Source organism: Coregonus lavaretus, assembly GCF_964263955.1.
Source record: "Coregonus lavaretus genome assembly, chromosome: 30".
NCBI lineage: Eukaryota > Metazoa > Chordata > Actinopteri > Salmoniformes > Salmonidae > Coregonus > Coregonus lavaretus.
In genome coordinates, this window is record NC_140017.1 from 24,516,481 (window position 1) to 24,535,331 (window position 18,851).

Here is an 18,851-nt window from a genome sequence, read left to right on the forward strand (position 1 = left end):
TCTCTCTCCCTCTGTCTCTCCCTCTGTCTCTCCTCTGTCTCTCCTTATGTCTTTCCTTCTGTCTCTCCCTCTGTCTTTCCTTCTGTCTCTTCCTCTGTCTCTCCCTCTGTCTCTCCCTCTCCCTCTGTCTCTCCCTCTGTCTCTCCTTATGTATTTCCTTCTGTCTCTCCCTCTGTCTCTCCCTCTGTCTCTCCTTATGTCTTTCCTTCTGTCTCTCCCTCTGTCTTTCCTTCTGTCTCTCCCTCTGTCTCTCCCTCTCCCTCTGTGTCTCCCTCTCCCTCTGTCTCTGTCTCCCTCTATCTATTTATCTGTCTCTCTCTCTGTCTCTCCCTCTCTCTCTGTCTTTCCCTCTGTCTCACCCTCTCTCTCCCTCTCCTCCTGTCTCTCATTCTGTCTCTGTCTCTCCCTCTCCCTCTGTCTCTCCCTCTCTCTCTGTCTCTACCTCTGTCTCTCCCTCTCCCTGTCTCTCCCTCTTTCTCTCCTTCTGTCTATCCCCCTCCCTGAGTGTTTCCACCTCATTTTGTGGGCAGTGTGCACATCACATAGCCTGTCTTCTCTTGAGAGCCAGGTCTGCCTACGACGGCCTTTCTCAATAGCAAGGCTATGCTCACTGAGTCTGTACATAGTCAAAGCTTTCCTTAAGTTTGGGTCAGTCACAGTGGTCAGGTATTCTGCCACTGTGTACTCTCTGTTTAGGACCAAATAGCATTCTAGTTTGCTCTGTTTTTTTGTTCTTTCCAATGTGTCAAGTAATTCTCTTTTTGTTTTCTCATGATTTGGTTGGGTCTAATTGTGTTGTTGTTGTTGTTGTTGTTGTCCTGGGGCTCTGTGGGGTCTGTTTGTGTTTGTGAACAGAGCCCCAGGACCAGTTTACTTAGGGGACTCTTCTCCAAGTTAATCTCTCTGTAGGTGATGGCTTTGTTATGGAAGGTTTGGGAATCGCTTCCTTTTAAGTGGTTATAGAATTTAACGGCTCTTTTCTGGATTTTGATAATTAGCGGGTATTGGCCTAATTCTGCTCTGCATGCATTATTTGGTGTTTTTCGTTGAACACTGAGGATATTTTTGCAGAATTCTGCATGCAGATTCTCAATTTGGTGTTTGTCCCATTTTGTGAATTCTTGGTTGGTGAGCGGACCTCAGACCTCACAACCATAAAGGGCAATGGGTTCTATAACTGATTCAAGTATTTTTAGCCAGATCCTAATTGGTATGTCAAATTTTATGTTCCTTTTGATGGCATAGAAGGCCCTTCTTGCCTTGTCTCTCAGATCGTTCACAGCTTTGTGGAAGTTACCTGTGGCGCTGATATTTAGGCCGAGGTATGTATAGGTTTTTGTGTGCTCTAGGGCAACGGTGTCTAGATGGAATTTGTATTTGTGGTCCTGGCAACTGGACCTTTTTTGGAACACCATTATTTTTGTCTTACTGAGATTTACTGTCAGGGCCCAGGTCTGACAGAATCTGTGCAGAAGATCTAGGTGATGCTGTAGGCCCTCCTTGGTTGGTGACAGAAGCACCAGATCATCAGCAAACAGTAGACATTTGACTTCAGATTCTAGTAGGGTGAGGCTGGGTGCTGCAGACTGTTCTAGTGCCCTCGCCAATTCGTTGATATATATGTTGAAGAGGGTGGGGCTTAAACTGCATCCCTGTCTCACCCCACGGCCCTGTGGAAAGAAATGTGTGTGTTTTTTGCCAATTTTAACCGCACATTTGTTGTTTGTGTACATGGATTTTATAATGTCGTATGTTTTTCCCCCAACCCCACTTTCCATCAATTTGTATAGCAGACCCTCATGTCAAATTGTTTTGGTTTGTTTGTTTGTCAATTAGGGTGTGCAGGGTGAATACGTGGTCTGTCGTACAGTAATTTGGTAAAAAGCCAATTTGACATTTGCTCAATACATTGTTTTCACTGAGGAAATGAACTAGTCTGCTGTTAATGATAATGCAGAGGATTTTCCCAAGGTTGCTGTTGACGCCTATCCCACGGTAGTTATTGGGGTCAAATTTGTCTCCACTTTTGTGGATTGCGGTGATCAGTCCTTGGTTCCAAATATTGGGGAAGATGCCAGAGCTAAGGATGATGTTAAAGAGTTTATGTATAGCTAATTGAAATTTGTGGTCTGTATATTTTATCATTTCATTGAGGATACCATCAACACCACAGGCCTTTTTGGGTTGGAGGGTTTGTATTTTGTCATGTAGTTCATTCAATGTAATTGGAGAATCCAGTGGGTTCTGGTAGTCTTTAATAGATGATTCTAAGATTTGCATTTGATCATGTATATTTTTTTGCTGTTTGTTCTCTGTTATAGGGCCAAAAAGATTGGAGAAGTGGTTTACCCATATATCTCCGTTAGATAGCTCTTCATGTTGTTGTTTGTTTAGTGTTTTCCAATTTTCCCAGAAGTGGTTAGAGTCTATGGATTCTTCAATTACATTGAGCTGATTTCTGACATGCTGTTCCTTATTTTTCCGTAGTGTATTTCTTTATTGTTTTAGTGATTCACCATAGTGAAGGTGTAGGCTCATGTTTTCTGGGTCTCTATGTTTTTGGTTGGATAGGTTTCTCAATTTCTTTCTTAGGTTTTTGCATTCTTCATCTAACCATTTATCACTGTTGTTACTTTTCTTCGGTTTTCTGTTAGAGATTTTTAGATTTGATAGGGAAGCTGAGAGGTCAAATATACTGTTTAGGTTTTCTACTACCAAGTTTACACCTTCACTATTACAGTGGAACATTTTGTCCAGGAAGTTGTCTAGAATGGATTGAATTTGTTGTTGCCTAATTGTTTTTTGGTAGGTTTCAACACTACTTTCCTTCCATCTATAGCATTTCTTAATATTATTCAGTTCCTTTGGCTTTGATTCCTCATGAATGAGTATTGGTCTGTTCAAGTAGACTGTGATTTTGCTGTGGTCTGATAGGGGTGTCAGTGGGCTGACTGTGAACGCTCTGAGAGACTCTGGGTTGAGGTCAGTGATAAAGTAGTCTACAGTACTACTGCCAAGAGATGAGCTATAGGTGTACATACCATAGGAGTCCCCTCGAAGCCTACCATTGACTATGTACATACCCAGTGTGCGACAGAGCTGCAGGAGTCGTGACCCGTTTTTGTTGGTTATGTTGTCATAGTTGTGCCTAGGGGGGCATATGGGGGAGGGAATGCTGTCACCTCCAGGTAGCTGTTTGTCCCCCCTGTGTGCTGAGGGTGTCAGGTTCTTGTCCAGTTCTGGCATTTAGGTCGCCACAGACTAGTACATGTCCCTGGGTCTTGAAATGATTGATTTCCACCTCCAGGATGGAGAAGCTGTCTTCATTAAAGTATGGGGATTCTAGTGGGGGGATATAGGTAGCACACAGGAGGACATTTTTCTCTGTTGAGATCATTTCCTTTTGAATTTCTAACCAAATGTAAAATGTTCCTGTTTTGATTAATTTAATAGAGTGAGTTAGGTCTGCTCAATACCAAATTAGCATACCCCCTGAGTCCCTTCCCTGTTTCACACCTGGTAGTTTGGTGGATGGGTCCGTCTCCTCTATACCATGTTTCTTGTAGGATGACAATGTCTGTATTTCCGATTTCTTTGGTGAAGTCCAGATTCCTGCTCTTTAGGCCAAAGGCAGATGACCTCAGGCCTTGGATATTCCAGGATGAAATAGTGAAGGCTTTGTGTTCCATAATGTGTCTAATGTTGTTGGTTGTGTGGTTTGGCCTCAGGCCAGTAATTGTGAGCAGAGCCTGCTGAGCATCTGGTACATGCCATTGGCTTGGGCTAGTGTGGGTGTTGGGCCTGTTTGCCTGTTGGGCTATGTGTGACTTTCATGTTGAGGCCCTCTTTGTGGGAGTGGGGGGCTTGGGGTGGGTAGGAGGGGCATAGGTCTGATCTGAGGGGGCCTAAATGGGGTGTGGGCATGGTTGACTTGGGGGGTAGTTAATTGGTGGGGGTGGGGGTGTAGATGTGGCTGATGGTGCTGTGGTCTGGATGGATCTCTGCGGGGGTCTTCTATGTGTAGGTCCTGGGGGGGGTCCCGCAGGTCTGGGAGAGTGTCTCGCTGGTCTGGGCGGGGTGTCTGTTGATATGTTGCTCCTGTGTGAGGTGTTGGGTCTGCGGTTGAGGGCGATATCCTTTAGGGTCCGGGCGAAGGTGGGCACTGCTGCCTTGTATAGGTGGACCTGGTCATAAAGGCTGTTCACGTCCAGGGTGGAGTGGTGGGCCAGGTAGACATTTGGTTTTGATGCACAGTCACGGGAAATACTTGCGTTTACCCGCTGTATTACATTTACATTTACATTTACGTCATTTAGCAGACGCTCTTATCCAGAGCGACTTACAAATTGGTGCATTCACCTTATAGCCAGTGGGATAACCACTATTTTTTTATTTTTTGCGGGGGTGGGGTTGGGTAAGGGGGGGGTTAGAAGGATTACTTTATCCTATCCCAGGTGTTCCTTAAAGAGGTGGGGTTTCAAATGTCTCCGGAAGGTGGTGAGTGACTCCGCTGTCCTGGCGTTATGAGGGAGCTTGTTCCACCATTGGGGTGCCAGAGCAGCGAACAGTTTTGACTGGGCTGAGCGGGAACTGTGCTTCAGCAGAGGTAGGGGAGCCAGCAGTCCAGAGGTGGATGAACGCAATGCCTTCGTTTGGGTGTAGGGACTGATCGGAGCCTGAAGGTACGGAGGTGCCGTTCCCCTCACAGCTCCGTAGGCAAGCACCATGGTCTTGTAGCAGATGCGAGCTTCAACTGGAAGCCAGTGTAGTGTGCGGAGGAGCGGGGTGACGTGAGAGAACTTGGGAAGGTTGAACACCAGACGGGCTGCGGCATTCTGGATGAGTTGTAGGGGTTTAATGGCACAGGCAGGGAGCCCAGCCAACAGCGAGTTGCAGTAATCCAGACGGGAGATGACAAGTGCCTGGATTAGGACCTGTGCCGCTTCCTGTGTAAGGCAGGGTCGTACTCTCCGAATGTTGTAGAGCATGAACCTACAGGATCGGGTCACCGCCTTGATGTTAGCGGAGAACGACAGGGTGTTGTCCAGGGTCACGCCAAGGCTCTTCGCACTCTGGGAGGAGGACACAACGGAGTTGTCAACCGTGATGGCGAGATCATGGAACGGGCAGTCCTTCCCCGGGAGGAAGAGCAGCTCCGTCTTGCCAAGGTTCAGCTTGAGGTGGTGATCCGTCATCCATACTGATATGTCTGCCAGACATGCAGAGATGCGATTCGCCACCTGGTTATCAGAAGGGGGAAAGGAGAAGATTAGTTGTGTGTCGTCTGCGTAGGACTGAATGCTAATGCTAAGGAAGTATTTTCGTGGTAGCAGGGTTGAGATAACCACTTGTGCATTGGGGAAAGTCGAAGAAGGGTGCTTCTAAGGCAGGGTTCTTCAATTCCGGTCCTGGAGGGCCGAAACACTTCTGTTTTTTATTTCTACCTGGTAGTTAATTGCACTCACCTGGTGTCTCAGGTCTGAATTAGCCCCTGATTAGAAGGAGAGGATGAAAAACAGAGGTGTTTCGGCCCTCCAGGACCGGAATTGAAGAACCCTGTTCTAAGGCCTCTCCATTTGGTTGGGGTAGACTGTGCGACTCTCCTGCCATTGTTGGGCTCAAGGGCTTTGACACCTCTCACTTCACACGTAGGTGCTAATTGAAATTGTATCTCTTTGTACTAGCAAGCTTGGTAGCCTTAGCATTCAGTCCTTATAAAGTAAAATACAGTGGGGAAAAAAAGTATTTAGTCAGCCACCAATTCTGCAAGTTCTCCCACTTAAAAAGATGAGAGAGGCCTGTAATTTTCATCATAGGTACACGTCAACTATGACAGACAAATTGAGGAAAAAAATCCAGAAAATCACATTGTAGGATTTTTAATGAATTTATTTGCAAATTATGGTGGAAAATAAGTATTTGGTCACCTACAAACAAGCAAGATTTCTGGCTCTCACAGACCTGTAACTTCTTCTTTAAGAGGCTCCTCTGTCCTCCACTCGTTACCTGTATTAACGGCACCTTTTTGAACTTGTTATCAGTATAAAAGACACCTGTCCACAACCTCAAACAGTCACACTCCAAACTCCACTATGGCCAAGACCAAAGAGCTGTCAAAGGACACCAGAAACACAATTGTAGACCTGCACCAGGCTGGGAAGACTGAATCTGCAATAGGTAAGCAGCTTGGTTTGAAGAAATCAACTGTGGGAGCAATTATTAGGAAATGGAAGACATACAAGACCACTGATAATCTCCCTCGATCTGGGGCTCCACGCAAGATCTCACCCCGTGGGGTCAAAATGATCACAAGAACGGTGAGCAAAAATCCCAGAACCACACAGGGGGACCTAGTGAATGACCTGCAGAGAGCTGGGACCAAAGTAACAAAGCCTACCATCAGTAACACACTACGCCGCCAGGGACTCAAATCCTGCAGTGCCAGACGTGTCCCCCTGCTTAAGCCAGTACATGTCCAGGCCCGTCTGAAGTTTGCTAGAGTGCATTTGGATGATCCAGAAGAGGATTGGGAGAATGTCATATGGTCAGATGAAACCAAAATAGAACTTTTTGGTAAAAACTAAACTTGTCGTGTTTGGAGGACAAAGAATGCTGAGTTGCATCCAAAGAACACCATACCTACTGTGAAGCATGGGGGTGGAAACATCATGCTTTGGGGCTGTTTTTCTGCAAAGGGACCAGGACGACTGATCCGTGTAAAGGAAAGAATGAATGGGGCCATGTATCGTGAGATTTTGAGTGAAAACCTCCTTCCATCAGCAAGGGCATTGAAGATGAAACGTGGCTGGGGCTTTCAGCATGACAATGATCCCAAACACACCGCCCGGGCAACGAAGGAGTGGCTTCGTAAGAAGCATTTCAAGGTCCTGGAGTGGCCTAGCCAGTCTTCAGATCTCAACCCCATAGAACATCTTTGGAGGGAGTTGAAAGTCCGTGTTGCCCAGCGACAGCCCCAAAACATCACTGCTCTAGAGGAGATCTGCATGGAGGAATGGGCCAAAATACCAGCAACAGTGTGTGAAAACCTTGTGAAGACTTACAGAAAACGTTTGACCTGTGTCATTGCCAACAAAGGGTATATAACAAAGTATTGAGAAACTTTTGTTATTGACCAAATACTTATTTTCCACCATAATTTGCAAATAAATGCATTAAAAATCCTACAATGTGATTTTCTGGAATTTTCTTTCTCATTTTGTCTGTCATAGTTGACGTGTACCTATGATGAAAATTACAGGCCTCTCTCATCTTTTTAAGTGGGAGAACTTGCACAATTGGTGGCTGACTAAATACTTTTTTTCCCCACTGTATATCATTGTAATATATTTTTCTTATTGGTTTTTGAAAGTAAAAAATAGCTTCATACTAAACATTACTCACTCAGTTCCAGGTTGGATGGTGTTTTCAGGTTTCTGTTTGCTTGCCAGAGCATTTGCTGTATAGTTTGGGAATAGTAATCCTTGGTAGTAGAAAGCCTTCCAGGTAATTCCGTCCAAAATCAGGTTGTAGGTTTGGAGTTTTGGTTTGGAATGAAGGTTATGTTGTGGATGGTAGCATCCTGTATATGTCCCTGCCAAAAAATCCTACTTTATCTAACTCTAAATCTATATTTTTTGTTTAAAATGCAGGAGCAATGTCTTTGAGCTCTCTCTCTCTCTCTCTCTCTCTCTCTCTCTCTCTCTCTCTCTCTCTCTCTCTCTCTCTCTTCTCTCAATTCAATTTCAATTTAAGGGCTTTATTGGCATGGGAAACGTATGTTAACATTGCCAAAGCAAGTGAACTAGAGAGTAAAGAAAAGTGAAATCAACAATAAATATTAACAGTAGACATTACACTCAGAAGTTCCAAAAGAAAAACACATTTCATGTCATATTATGTCTATATACAGTGTTGTAACAATGTGCAAATGGTTAAAGTACAAATGGGAAAATAAATCAACATAAATATGGGTTGTATTTACAATGGTGTTTGTTCTTCACTGGTTGCCCTTTTCTTGTGGCAACAGGTCACAAATCTTGCAGCTGTGATGGCACACTGTGGTTTTTCACCCAGTAGATAGGGGAGTTTATCAAAATTGGATTTGTTTTCGAATTCTTTGTGGATCGCTGTAATCTGAGGGAAATATGTGTCTCTAATATGGTCATACATTTGGCAGGAGGTTAGGAAGTGCAGCTCAGTTTCCACCTCATTTTGTGGGCAGTGTGCACATAGCCTGTCTTCTCTTGAGAGCCAGGTCTGCCTACGGCGGCCTTTCTCAATAGCAAGGCTATGCTCACTGAGTCTGTACATAGTCAAAGCTTTCCTTAAGTTTGGGTCAGTCACAGTGGTCAAGTATTCTGCCACTGTGTACTCTCTGTTTAGGGCCAAATAGCATACTAGTTTGCTCTGTTTTTTTGTTTGTTCTTTCCAATGTGTCAAGTAATTCTCTTTTTGTTTTCTCATGATTTGGTTGGGTCTAGTTGTGTTGTTGTTGTTGTTGTCCTGGGGCTGTGTGGGGTCTGTTTGTGTTTGTGAACAGAGCCCCAGGACAAGCTTACTTAGGGGACTCTTCTCCAAGTTCATCTCTCTGTAGGTGATGGCTTTGTTATGGAAGGTTTGGGAATCGCTTCCTTTTAAGTGGTTATAGAATTTAACGGCTCTTTTCTGGATTTTGATAATTAGCGGGTATTGGCCTAATTCTGCTCTGCATGCATTATTTGGTGTTTTACGTTGTACACGGAGGATGTTTTTGCAGAATTCTGCATGCAGAGTCTCAATTTGGTGTTTGTCCCATTTTGTGAATTCTTGGTTGGTGAGCGGACCCCAGACCTCAGAACCATAAAGGGCAATGGGTTCTATAACTGATTCAAGTATTTTTAGCCAGATCCTAATTGGTATGTCAAATTTTATGTTCCTTTTGATGGCATAGAAGGCCCTTCTTGCCTTGTCTCTCAGATCGTTCACAGCTTTGTGGAAGTTACCTGTGGCGCTGATGTTTAGGCCGAGGTATGTATAGTTTTTTGTGTGCTCTAGGGCAACGGTGTCTAGATGGAATTTGTATTTGTGGTCCTGGCAACTGGACCTTTTTTGGAACACCATTATTTTTGTCTTACTGAGATTTACTGTCAGGGCCCAGGTCTGACAGAATCTGTGCAGAAGATCTAGGTGCTGCTGTAGGCCCTCCTTGGTTGGTGACAGAAGCACCAGATCGTCAGCAAACAGAAGACATTTGACTTCAGATTCTAGTAGGGTGAGGCCGGGTGCTGCAGACTGTTCTAGTGCCCTCGCCAATTCGTTGATATATATGTTGAAGAGGGTGGGGCTTAAACTGCATCCCTGTCTCACCCCACGGCCCTGTGGAAAGAAATGTGTGTGTTTTTTGCCAATTTTAACCGCACACTTGTTGTTTGTGTACATGGATTTTATAATGTCGTATGTTTTTCCCCCAACCCCACTTTCCATCAATTTGTATAGCAGACCCTCATGCCAAATTGAGTCAAAAGCTTTTTTGAAATCAACAAAGCATGAGAAGACTTTGCCTTTGTTTTGTTTTGTTTGTTTGTCAATTAGGGTGTGCAGGGTGAATACGTGGTCTGTCGTACGGTAATTTGGTAAAAAGCCAATTTGACATTTGCTCAGTACATTGTTTTCACTGAGGAAATGAACTAGTCTGCTGTTAATGATAATGCAGAGGATTTTCCCAAGGTTGCTGTTGACGCATATCCCACGGTAGTTATTGGGGTCAAATTTGTCTCCACTTTTGTGGATTGGGGTGATCAGTCCTTGGTTCCAGATGTTGGGGAAGATGCCAGAGCTAAGGATGATGTTAAAGAGTTTAAGTATAGCTAATTGAAATTTGTGGTCTGTATATTTTATCATTTCATTGAGGATACCATCAACACCACAGGACTTTTTGGGTTGGAGGGTTTGTATTTTATCCTGTAGTTCATTCAATGTAATTGGAGAATCCAGTGGGTTCTGGTAGTCTTTAATAGTTGATTCTAAGATTTGCATTTGATCATGTATATTTTTTTGCTGTTTGTTCTCTGTTATAGGGCCAAAAAGATTGGAGAAGTGGTTTACCCATACATCTCCGTTTTGGATAGATAGCTCTTCGTGTTGCTCTCTCTCTCTCTCTCTCTCTCTCTCTCTCTCTCTCTCTCTCTCTCTCTCTCTCTCCCTCTGTCTATCCATCTGTCTCTGTCTCTCCCTCTCTCTCTCCCTCTGTCTCTCCCTCTCTCTCTGTCTCTCCCTCTCTCTCTCCCTCTCTCTCTCTCTCTCTCTCCCTCTCTCTCTCCCTCTGTCTCTCCCTCTGTCTCTCCCTCTCCCTATGGATCTCCCTCTCTCTCCCTCTCTCTCTCCCTCTGTCCCTGTCTCTGTCTCTCCCTCTCTCTCTCCCTCTGTCTCTGCCTCTGTTTTTCTCTGCCTCTCCCTCTGTCTCTCCCTCTGTCTCTCCCTCTCCCTATGTCTTTCCTTCTGTCTCTCCCTCTGTCTCTCCCTCTGTCCCTGTCTCTGTCTCTCCCTCTCTCTCTCTCTCTCTCTCTCTCTCTCCCTCTCCCTCTGTATCTCCCTCTCCCTCTGTCTCTCCCTCTGTCTCTCCCTCTCCCTCTGTCTCTCCCTCTCCCTATGTCTCTCCTTCTGTCTCTCCCTCTCCCTCTGTCCCTGTCTCTGTCTCTCCCTCTCACCCTCTCTCTCCCTCTCCCTCTGTCTCTCCCTCTCCCTCTGCCTCTCCCTCTGTCTCTCCCTCTCCCTCTGTCTCTCCCTCTCCCTCTCCCTCTGTCTCTCCCTCTGTCTCTCCCTCTCTCTCTCTCTCTCTCTCCCTCTCTCTCTCCCTCTGTCTCTCCCTCTGTCTCTCCCTCTCCCTATGTATCTCCCTCTCTCTCTCCCTCTCTCTCTCCCTCTGTCCCTGTCTCTGTCTCTCCCTCTCTCTCTCCCTCTGTCTCTGCCTCTGTTTGTCTCTGCCTCTCCCTCTGTCTCTCCCTCTGTCTCTCCCTCTCCCTATGTCTTTCCTTCTGTCTCTCCCTCTGTCTCTCCCTCTGTCCCTGTCTCTGTCTCTCCCTCTCTCTCTCTCTCTCTCTCTCTCCCTCTCCCTCTGTATCTCCCTCTCCCTCTGTCTCTCCCTCTGTCTCTCCCTCTCCCTCTGTCTCTCCCTCTCCCTATGTCTCTCCTTCTGTCTCTCCCTCTCCCTCTGTCCCTGTCTCTGTCTCTCCCTCTCACCCTCTCTCTCCCTCTCCCTCTGTCTCTCCCTCTCCCTCTGCCTCTCCCTCTGTCTCTCCCTCTCCCTCTGTCTCTCCCTCTGTCTCTCCCTCTCCCTCTCCCTCTGTCTCTCCCTCTGTCTCTCCCTCTCCCTCTGCCTCTCCCTCTGTCTCTCCCTCTCCCTCTGTATCTCCCTCTCCCTCTGTCTCGCCCTCTCCCTCTGTCTCTCCCTCTGTCTCTCCCTCTCCCTATGTCTCTCCTTCTGTCTCTCCCTCTGTCTCTCCCTCTGTCCCTGTCTCTGTCTCTCCCTCTCACCCTCTCTCTCCCTCTCCCTCTGTCTCTCCCTCTCCCTCTGTCTCTCCCTCTCCCTCTGTCTCTCCCTCTCCCTCTGTCTCTCCCTCTGCCTCTCTGTTTGTCTCTGCCTCTCCTTCTGTCCCTGCCTCTGCCTCTCCCTCGTTAGCGTTGTAAACTGTGTGCCCCGTAAAGCCAGGCCATTAAGACAAGGGGAGGGCAATTTAGCAGAAATTCCACAAACCCTCTGAAGTTAGAGCCTTTTTCAGTCTTGCCTGCTCTGTTACATTAGATGAAGTGAGAGAGAATGTGAGAGAGTGTAACCTTCTCCCAAGGTTAGGCTGCTGTGTTGTGCTGTGTTGGTTTTGATGAGAGATGCTGGCTTGCTGATGCTAGCTTAGGGGCTTATCTGTTTAATCAGCCTTATCACCTCTCTCCTGCCATACCGCTCCTAATGGATGGATCCTGTTAATGGCAGGGAGGTAGGCATCTCTTCATCAGCACATTACTATGTAAACCTGTAGAATCAGACACTCTACAGAAATGGAAGCGAGAAAGGATGATAAACATTGTGTCCCAAATGGCACCCTATTCCCAATGTTGTGCACTGCTTGGGCCCATAGGGCTCTGGTCAAAAGTACGGTGCCATTTGGGACGGAAGCCGAATCTAACAGTTTTTAAACGACAGTTATCAATGCATTGATGAGAGCTTTGTGAATGGCCTTGATACAATTCTCTAAGATGTATTATTGAAGAGGTTCATTCATGTACTGTAGGAATAGGCTGACAGGCTCGCTGTAGGTTGAACACAACTGTAAGCCTGCTTTTGTTAGAACTGTTACACATGGGGAGAGAGCGAGTAGCCAAGGCTCTCTGAATGTCTGTGCTGCTTTGATGGTATACCACAGTATATCTGTCACACCCTGGCTCTGGGACTCTATATGTTGAGCCAGGGTGTGTTCATTCTGTGGTGTTCATTCTAGTTTGTTGTATTCTATGTTTGCCTGAGTGACTCCCAATCAGAGGCAACGAGTGTCAGCTGTTGGCTGGTTGTCTCTGATTGGGAGCCATATTTAAACTGTCTGTTTTCCCTTTGTGTTTGTGGGTTTTTGTTCCGTGTCGGTCTTTGTTACCATTGGACGTTACGAGTCGTTTATTATTTTGTTCGTGCTTTAATTAAATAAAGTCTAAACATGTTCATTCAACACGCTGCGCATTGGTCTACTTCTCTCCCTGACGATCGTGACAGAAAAACCCACCAAGACTGGACCAAGCAGCGTGTCCAGGAGCCATCACCAGGGAGATCGCTAGCAGATCTCCGTGGCAACCTCGACTGGGTCAAGCCTAGTGAGGAGCAGAGAGGGTGGACTTGGGAACAGTGGAGGAAGAGTCTCGACTGGGTCAAGCCAAAGGAGGAGCAGAATGGCTGGAGTTGGAAGCAGGAGAGCGAGAGTTGGGCGAGAAATATAGAGGCCTGGCCCACGGGGAAGAGAGACCCCCAGAAATTTTTTAGGGGGGGGCTAACGCCGTGGACGACGGGCCAGCAGGAGACCGCGGCAGAGCGGCCCAGCGGATTGGCAGAGGAGGCCGCCAGGTTACGGGGGCCACTGGTCGAAGAGGGGGTGGAAGATGTAGAGGCACGGCGAGAGGTACTGGCGTGTGTTGCCAGTCCGGTCCGGCCTGTTCCTGATCCCCACGTAGGGCCAGTGGTGTGTGTTCCCAGTACGGTCCGGCCTGTTCCTGCCACTCGCACCAAGTCTACGGTGCGCATCGCCAGCTCGGCCCGGCCCATTCCTGCTCCCCGCACCAAGTCTGTGGTGCGTTTCGTCAGCCCTGTCCGGCCCGTTCCTGCTCTCCGCACCAAGTCTGTGGTGTGCGTCGCCAGCCCAGTCCGGCCCATTCCTGCTCCCCGCACCAAGTCTGTGGTGCGTTTCGTCAGCCCTGTCCGGCCCGTTCCTGCTCTCCGCACCAAGTCTGTGGTGCGCGTCGCCAGCCCAGTCCGGCCCATTCCTGCTCCCCGCACCAAGTCAGTGGTGCGTTTCGTCAGCCCTGTCCGGCCCGTTCCTGCTCCCCGCACCAAGTCAGTGGTGCACGTCGTTAGCCCGGCACGGCACGTTCCTGCTCCCCGCACCAAGTCAGTGGTGCGCTTCGTCAGCCCGGTTCGGCCCGCTCCTGCTCCCCGCACCAAGTCAGTGGTGCGTTTCGTCAGCCCGGCTCGGCCCGCTCCTGCTCCCCACACCAAGCCAGTGGTGTGCGTCGTCAGTCCGGCACGGCCCGTGCCTGTTCCACCGGTGGCGGGTCCGGCACCGGTCAGGTGCTGCGTCACGCCGGAGCTAGAGCAATCCGCTCCACCAGTGTTCAGTTCAGCTCTGGTCAGCAGGGCCAGACCGGACCAGGGGTACTTTGGGGGTTTAGAGAAGGAGTGGGGGTCAAGGCCGGAGCCAGAACCGCCACCGAGGAGGTATGCCCGCCCAGCCCTCCCCTGTTTTATTTTAGTTGAGGCGCGGTCGCAGTCCGCGCCTTTAGGGGGGGGTACTGTCACACCCTGGCTCTGGGACTCTATATGTTGAGCCAGGGTGTGTTCATTCTGTGGTGTTCATTCTAGTTTGTTGTATTCTATGTTTGCCTGAGTGACTCCCAATCAGAGGCAACGAGTGTCAGCTGTTGGCTGGTTGTCTCTGATTGGGAGCCATATTTAAACTGTCTGTTTTCCCTTTGTGTTTGTGGGTTTTTGTTCCGTGTCGGTCTTTGTTACCGTTGGACGTTACGAGTCGTTTATTGTTTTGTTCGTGCTTTAATTAAATAAAGTCTAAACATGTTCGTTCAACACGATGCGCATTGGTCTACTTCTCTCCCTGACGATCGTGACAATATCCCCAGCTTCTACCCCGGCTAGCATGAACACTCTCCTAATGAGAACGTGTGTGTGTGTGTGTGTGTGTGTGTGTGTGTGCGTGTCATTATCTCACACAGCTGAGATACTTTCTCATAGTGTCTCAAGACTTGAAACCCACTGTGCTGCCATTAGGCTCTGTGTTGTTGATGTGGCAGACTGAGAAAGATGAGAACCAATAGTCTCAGCCTCCTGAGACAGTTATTGACAGTGCTTACAGTGTTTGCTGTATTGATGTTGCTATGTCAACCTCATTAGCTTTTTTGCCTCTTTTGAGTATCTTTAGGGCTTCATTGAGAATCTGGAGAATCCAACCTGATTCCTATTGCAATTAAGATCTTAATTATGAGCCCCTGGTTGAGCAATCATTTTACACCTGGAAGAACAGGTGGCTGTCTCCCTACTTCTAATTAGCTATATTGATTCTCTACAAAACAAACAGCACATCTTGCATTCCTCCAAGAAATTAGATTCCCAGCCCAACTTTAACTCAACCAACAACAACATAGCTGTATATTCGACTTCCAATTACAGTGAAACTTAGTAACAAAGCATTGTCTGGACACTATAAAGGCGAAGAATAAACATCCCACAGCAATACCAACAGCAGGTGTTTGCATAAGTAGATTACTAATTATCCATCTCTATAAATAAATAAAGAACAGGCTGACGAGAGAAGCTTTGTGTTGTCTTGTTGGGTTGTGTCTAGGTGCCCTTTGACCTTGGTCCTGGCCGTGTAACCGCCTGTCCAGGGGTGTTATGGTAATGTGTGTGTCCTGGCCAGCAGTGTTAAGGTAATGTCTGTGTCCTGTGCCAGCAGCAGGGGGCTCTACAGGGCTCTGTTAACACGACAGGAACAGCATGACACAGCACAGCTATAACTATGACCTTGCCCTCAGTACATTACACAGGGCCTTGAGAGTGACTACCGATGGATAACCTATATAGTAACGCTGTTACAATCTAAGTACTTACAGTACTCAGCTTTAAAAGCAGACAGTCGGCCATTCTGGTGGCATTGTACCAGCTTCAGATACATTCTAGTCAAACTGAACCTTTTACCTAGCACATTGCCTAACTGTACCTGTGAAATAACTGAACAGAAAACTGTTCCTATCACCTGTATACTGTAGGTGTCTTATTATAGTGGTGTCACAGTTTCATGCTCCATGTTCCCCACCACAGACACATGGGATCTGTTCACAGAGAGAGAGAGAGAGAGAGAGAGAGAGAGAGAGAGAGAGAGAGAGAGAGAGAGAGAGAGAGAGAGAGAGAGAGACAGAGAGACAGAGAGACAGAGAGACAGAGAGACAGAGAGACAGAGAGAGAGAGAGAGAGAGAGAGAGACAGAGAGAGAGAGAGAGAGAGAGAGAGAGAGACAGAGAGAGAGAGAGAGAGAGAGAGACAGAGAGAGAGAGAGAGAGAGAGAGAGAGAGCAGGGCTACTCCCTTTACAGTAACAGCCAGACATCACAGCTTTAGCTTGCCATCCACCTGGGAAGCTCAATTTCTCTCCTGGATGTTCTCATCAATGGTAGTGTGTCTACAGGGATACTGCTAGGTCTTCACACCATGCAGACCCCATCCTAGGGGGTGTTTGACACCCCTCACACCCCCTACTACAAAGGGAAACACAGCCGCGAGCTGGCCAGTGACACGAGCCTACCAGACGGGCTAAATGCCTTTTATGCTTGCTTCGAGGTAAGCAACACTGAAGCATACATGAGAGCACCAGCTGCTACGGATGTGTGATCACGCTCTCCGTAGCCGATGTGAACAAGACCTTTAAACAGGTCAACATTCACAAGGCCGCGGGGACAGACGGATTACCAGGACGTGTACTCAGAACATGCGTGTACCAACTGGCAAGTGTCTTCACTGACATTTTCAACCTCTCCCTGACTGAGTCTGTAATACCTACATGTTTCAAGCAGACCACCATTGTCCCTGTGCCCAAGAAAGCGAAGGTAACCTGCCTAAATTACTACCGCCATGTAGCACTCACGTCGGTAGCCATGAAGTGCTTTGAAAGGCTGGTCATGGCTCACATCAACACCATCATCCAGGAAACCCTAGACCCAATCCAATTCGCATACCGCCCCAACAGATCCATAGATGACGCAATCTCAATCGCACTCCACACTGCCCTTTCCCACCTGGACAAAAGGAACACCTATGTGAGAATGCTGTTCATTGACTACAGCTTAGCGTTCAACACCATAGTGCCCTCAAAGCTCCCAGGTGGTAAGGGTAGGCAACAACACATCTGCCATGCTGATCCTCAACACGGGGGACCCACAGGGGTGTGTGCTTAGTCCCCTCCTGTACTCCCTGTTCACCCATGACTGCGTGGCCAAGCACAACTCCAACACCATCATCGTTTGCTGCTGACACAACAGTGGTAGGCCTGATCACCGACAACGATGAGACAGCCTATAGCGAGGAGGTCAGAGACCTGGCAGTGTGGTGCCAGGACAACAACCTCTTCCTCAATGTGAGCAAGACAAAGGAGCTGATCGTGGACTACAGGAAAAGGAGGGCCAAGTATGCCCCCATTCACATCGACGGGGCTGTAGTGGAGCGGGTCGGGAGTTTCAAGTTCCTTGGTGTCCACATCACCAACAAACTATCATGGTCCAAACACACCAAGACAGTTGTGAAGAGGGCACGACAACAACTTTTCCCCCTCAGGAGACTGAAAAGATTTGGCATGGGTACCCAGATCCTCAACAAGCTATACAGCTGCACCATCGAGAGCATCCTGACCGGTTGCATCACCGTCTGGTATGGCAACTGCTCGGCATCCGACTGTAAGGCGCTACAGAGGGTAGTGCGTACGGCCCAGTACATCACTGGGGCCAAGCTTCCTGCCATCCAGGACCTATATACTAGGCGGTGTCAGAGGAAGGCCCAAAAAATTGTCAAAGACTCCAGTCACCCAAGTCATAGACTCTTCTCTCTGCTACCGCACGGCAAGCGGTAGCAGTCTAGGTCCAAAAGGCTCCTTAACAGCTTCTACCCCCAAGCCATAAGACTGCTGAACAATTAATCAAATGGCCAACCGGACTATTTACATTGACCCCCCCCCCCCAACCTTTGTTTTTACACTTCTGCTACTCGCTGTTTATTATCTATGCATAGTCACTTTACCCCTACCTAGATGTACAAATTACCTCAACTAACCTGTACACCCGCACATTGACTCGGTACCGGTACCCCCTGTAGATAGCCTCGTTATTGTTATTTTATTGTGTTACTTTTTATTTTATATTTTACTTTAGTTTATTTAGTAAACATTTTCTTAACTCTATTTCTTGAACTGCATTGTTGGTTAAGGGCTTGTAAGTAAACATTTCACTGTAAGGTCTACACCTGTTGTATTCAGTACATGTGACAAATAACATTTGATTTGATTTGATACTGGTCCCTCCAGGCTCTGGGTCCATCCCAAATGGCACCCTATTCCCTATAGAGGGCACTACGTTTGGTCAGAGCTCTAGGGCCCTGGTTAAAAGTAGTGCACTATATAGGGAATAGGGTGCAATTTGAGACACCCCCCCTTATTGTATTGGGAGGCTGCTCTGGTCTCTTCTCCTTACAGCTACACTGTAAGGAGAAGAGACACCCCTTCAAATGAGTGGATTTGGCTATTTCAGCCACACCCGTTGTTGCCATTTGTATAAAACACACAGCCATGCAATCTCCATAGACAAACACTGGCAGTAGAATGGCCCCTACTGAAGAGCTCAGTGACTTTCAACGTGGCACTGTCATAGGATGCCACCTTTCCAACAAGTCAGTTCGTCAAATTTCTGCCCTGCTAGAGCTGCCCTGGTCAACTGTAAGTGCTGTTATTGTGAAATGGAGACGTCTAGGAGCAACAACGGCTCAGCCGCGAAGTGGTAGGCCACACAAGCTTGGGTACGGCATTGGCCAGCTCCTGTAATCTGAGCTGCTGAAGGATGGCGATAGGGTTGGTACAGCTGTTAGAGCGGGCAGGGGCAAGGCTATCCTTCACTGGTTCCTCACACTGTTGGATAAAGGGTCTCGGACGCTGTGGCGTGCAGCACTGTCACACACAGAAAAAAGACACACGCGTGCGTACACACGCACACATGCACACAAACACATCTGATAAACAGAGCGTAGGGTGCTATCAGACAGGCAGAGGAGAGGTTGTGCCAGCAGGTGAGAGTCTGCCAGCCTGCACCTGTAGAGAGAGTGGGAGAGAGAGAGAGTTGGAGAGATTTTGAGAGAGAGAGTGAGAGAGCAAGAGAGAGAGAGAGAGAGAGAGAGAGAGAGAGAGAGAGAGAGAGAGAGAGAGAGAGAGAGAGAGAGAGCTGAATAGCCACATGCTCATTCATCATATTTATACGTTCCGGGGTAACAAATCCTTTTGTTGGCTCTTTTTCCCAAAATAACCTTGGATTAACAGAAGCAGCCAATTACAATACTTTTTCTAAATTCCATTT

At 47.6% G+C, this 18,851-nt stretch overlaps 1 protein-coding gene across 1 annotated transcript in view; it reads left to right on the top strand.

Moving 5' to 3' along the window:
• LOC311105584 (membrane-associated phosphatidylinositol transfer protein 3-like) overlaps window positions 1-18,851 on the top strand; it is a 133,481-nt gene that overhangs the window by 53,295 nt on the left and 61,335 nt on the right. The window lies entirely within an intron of this gene.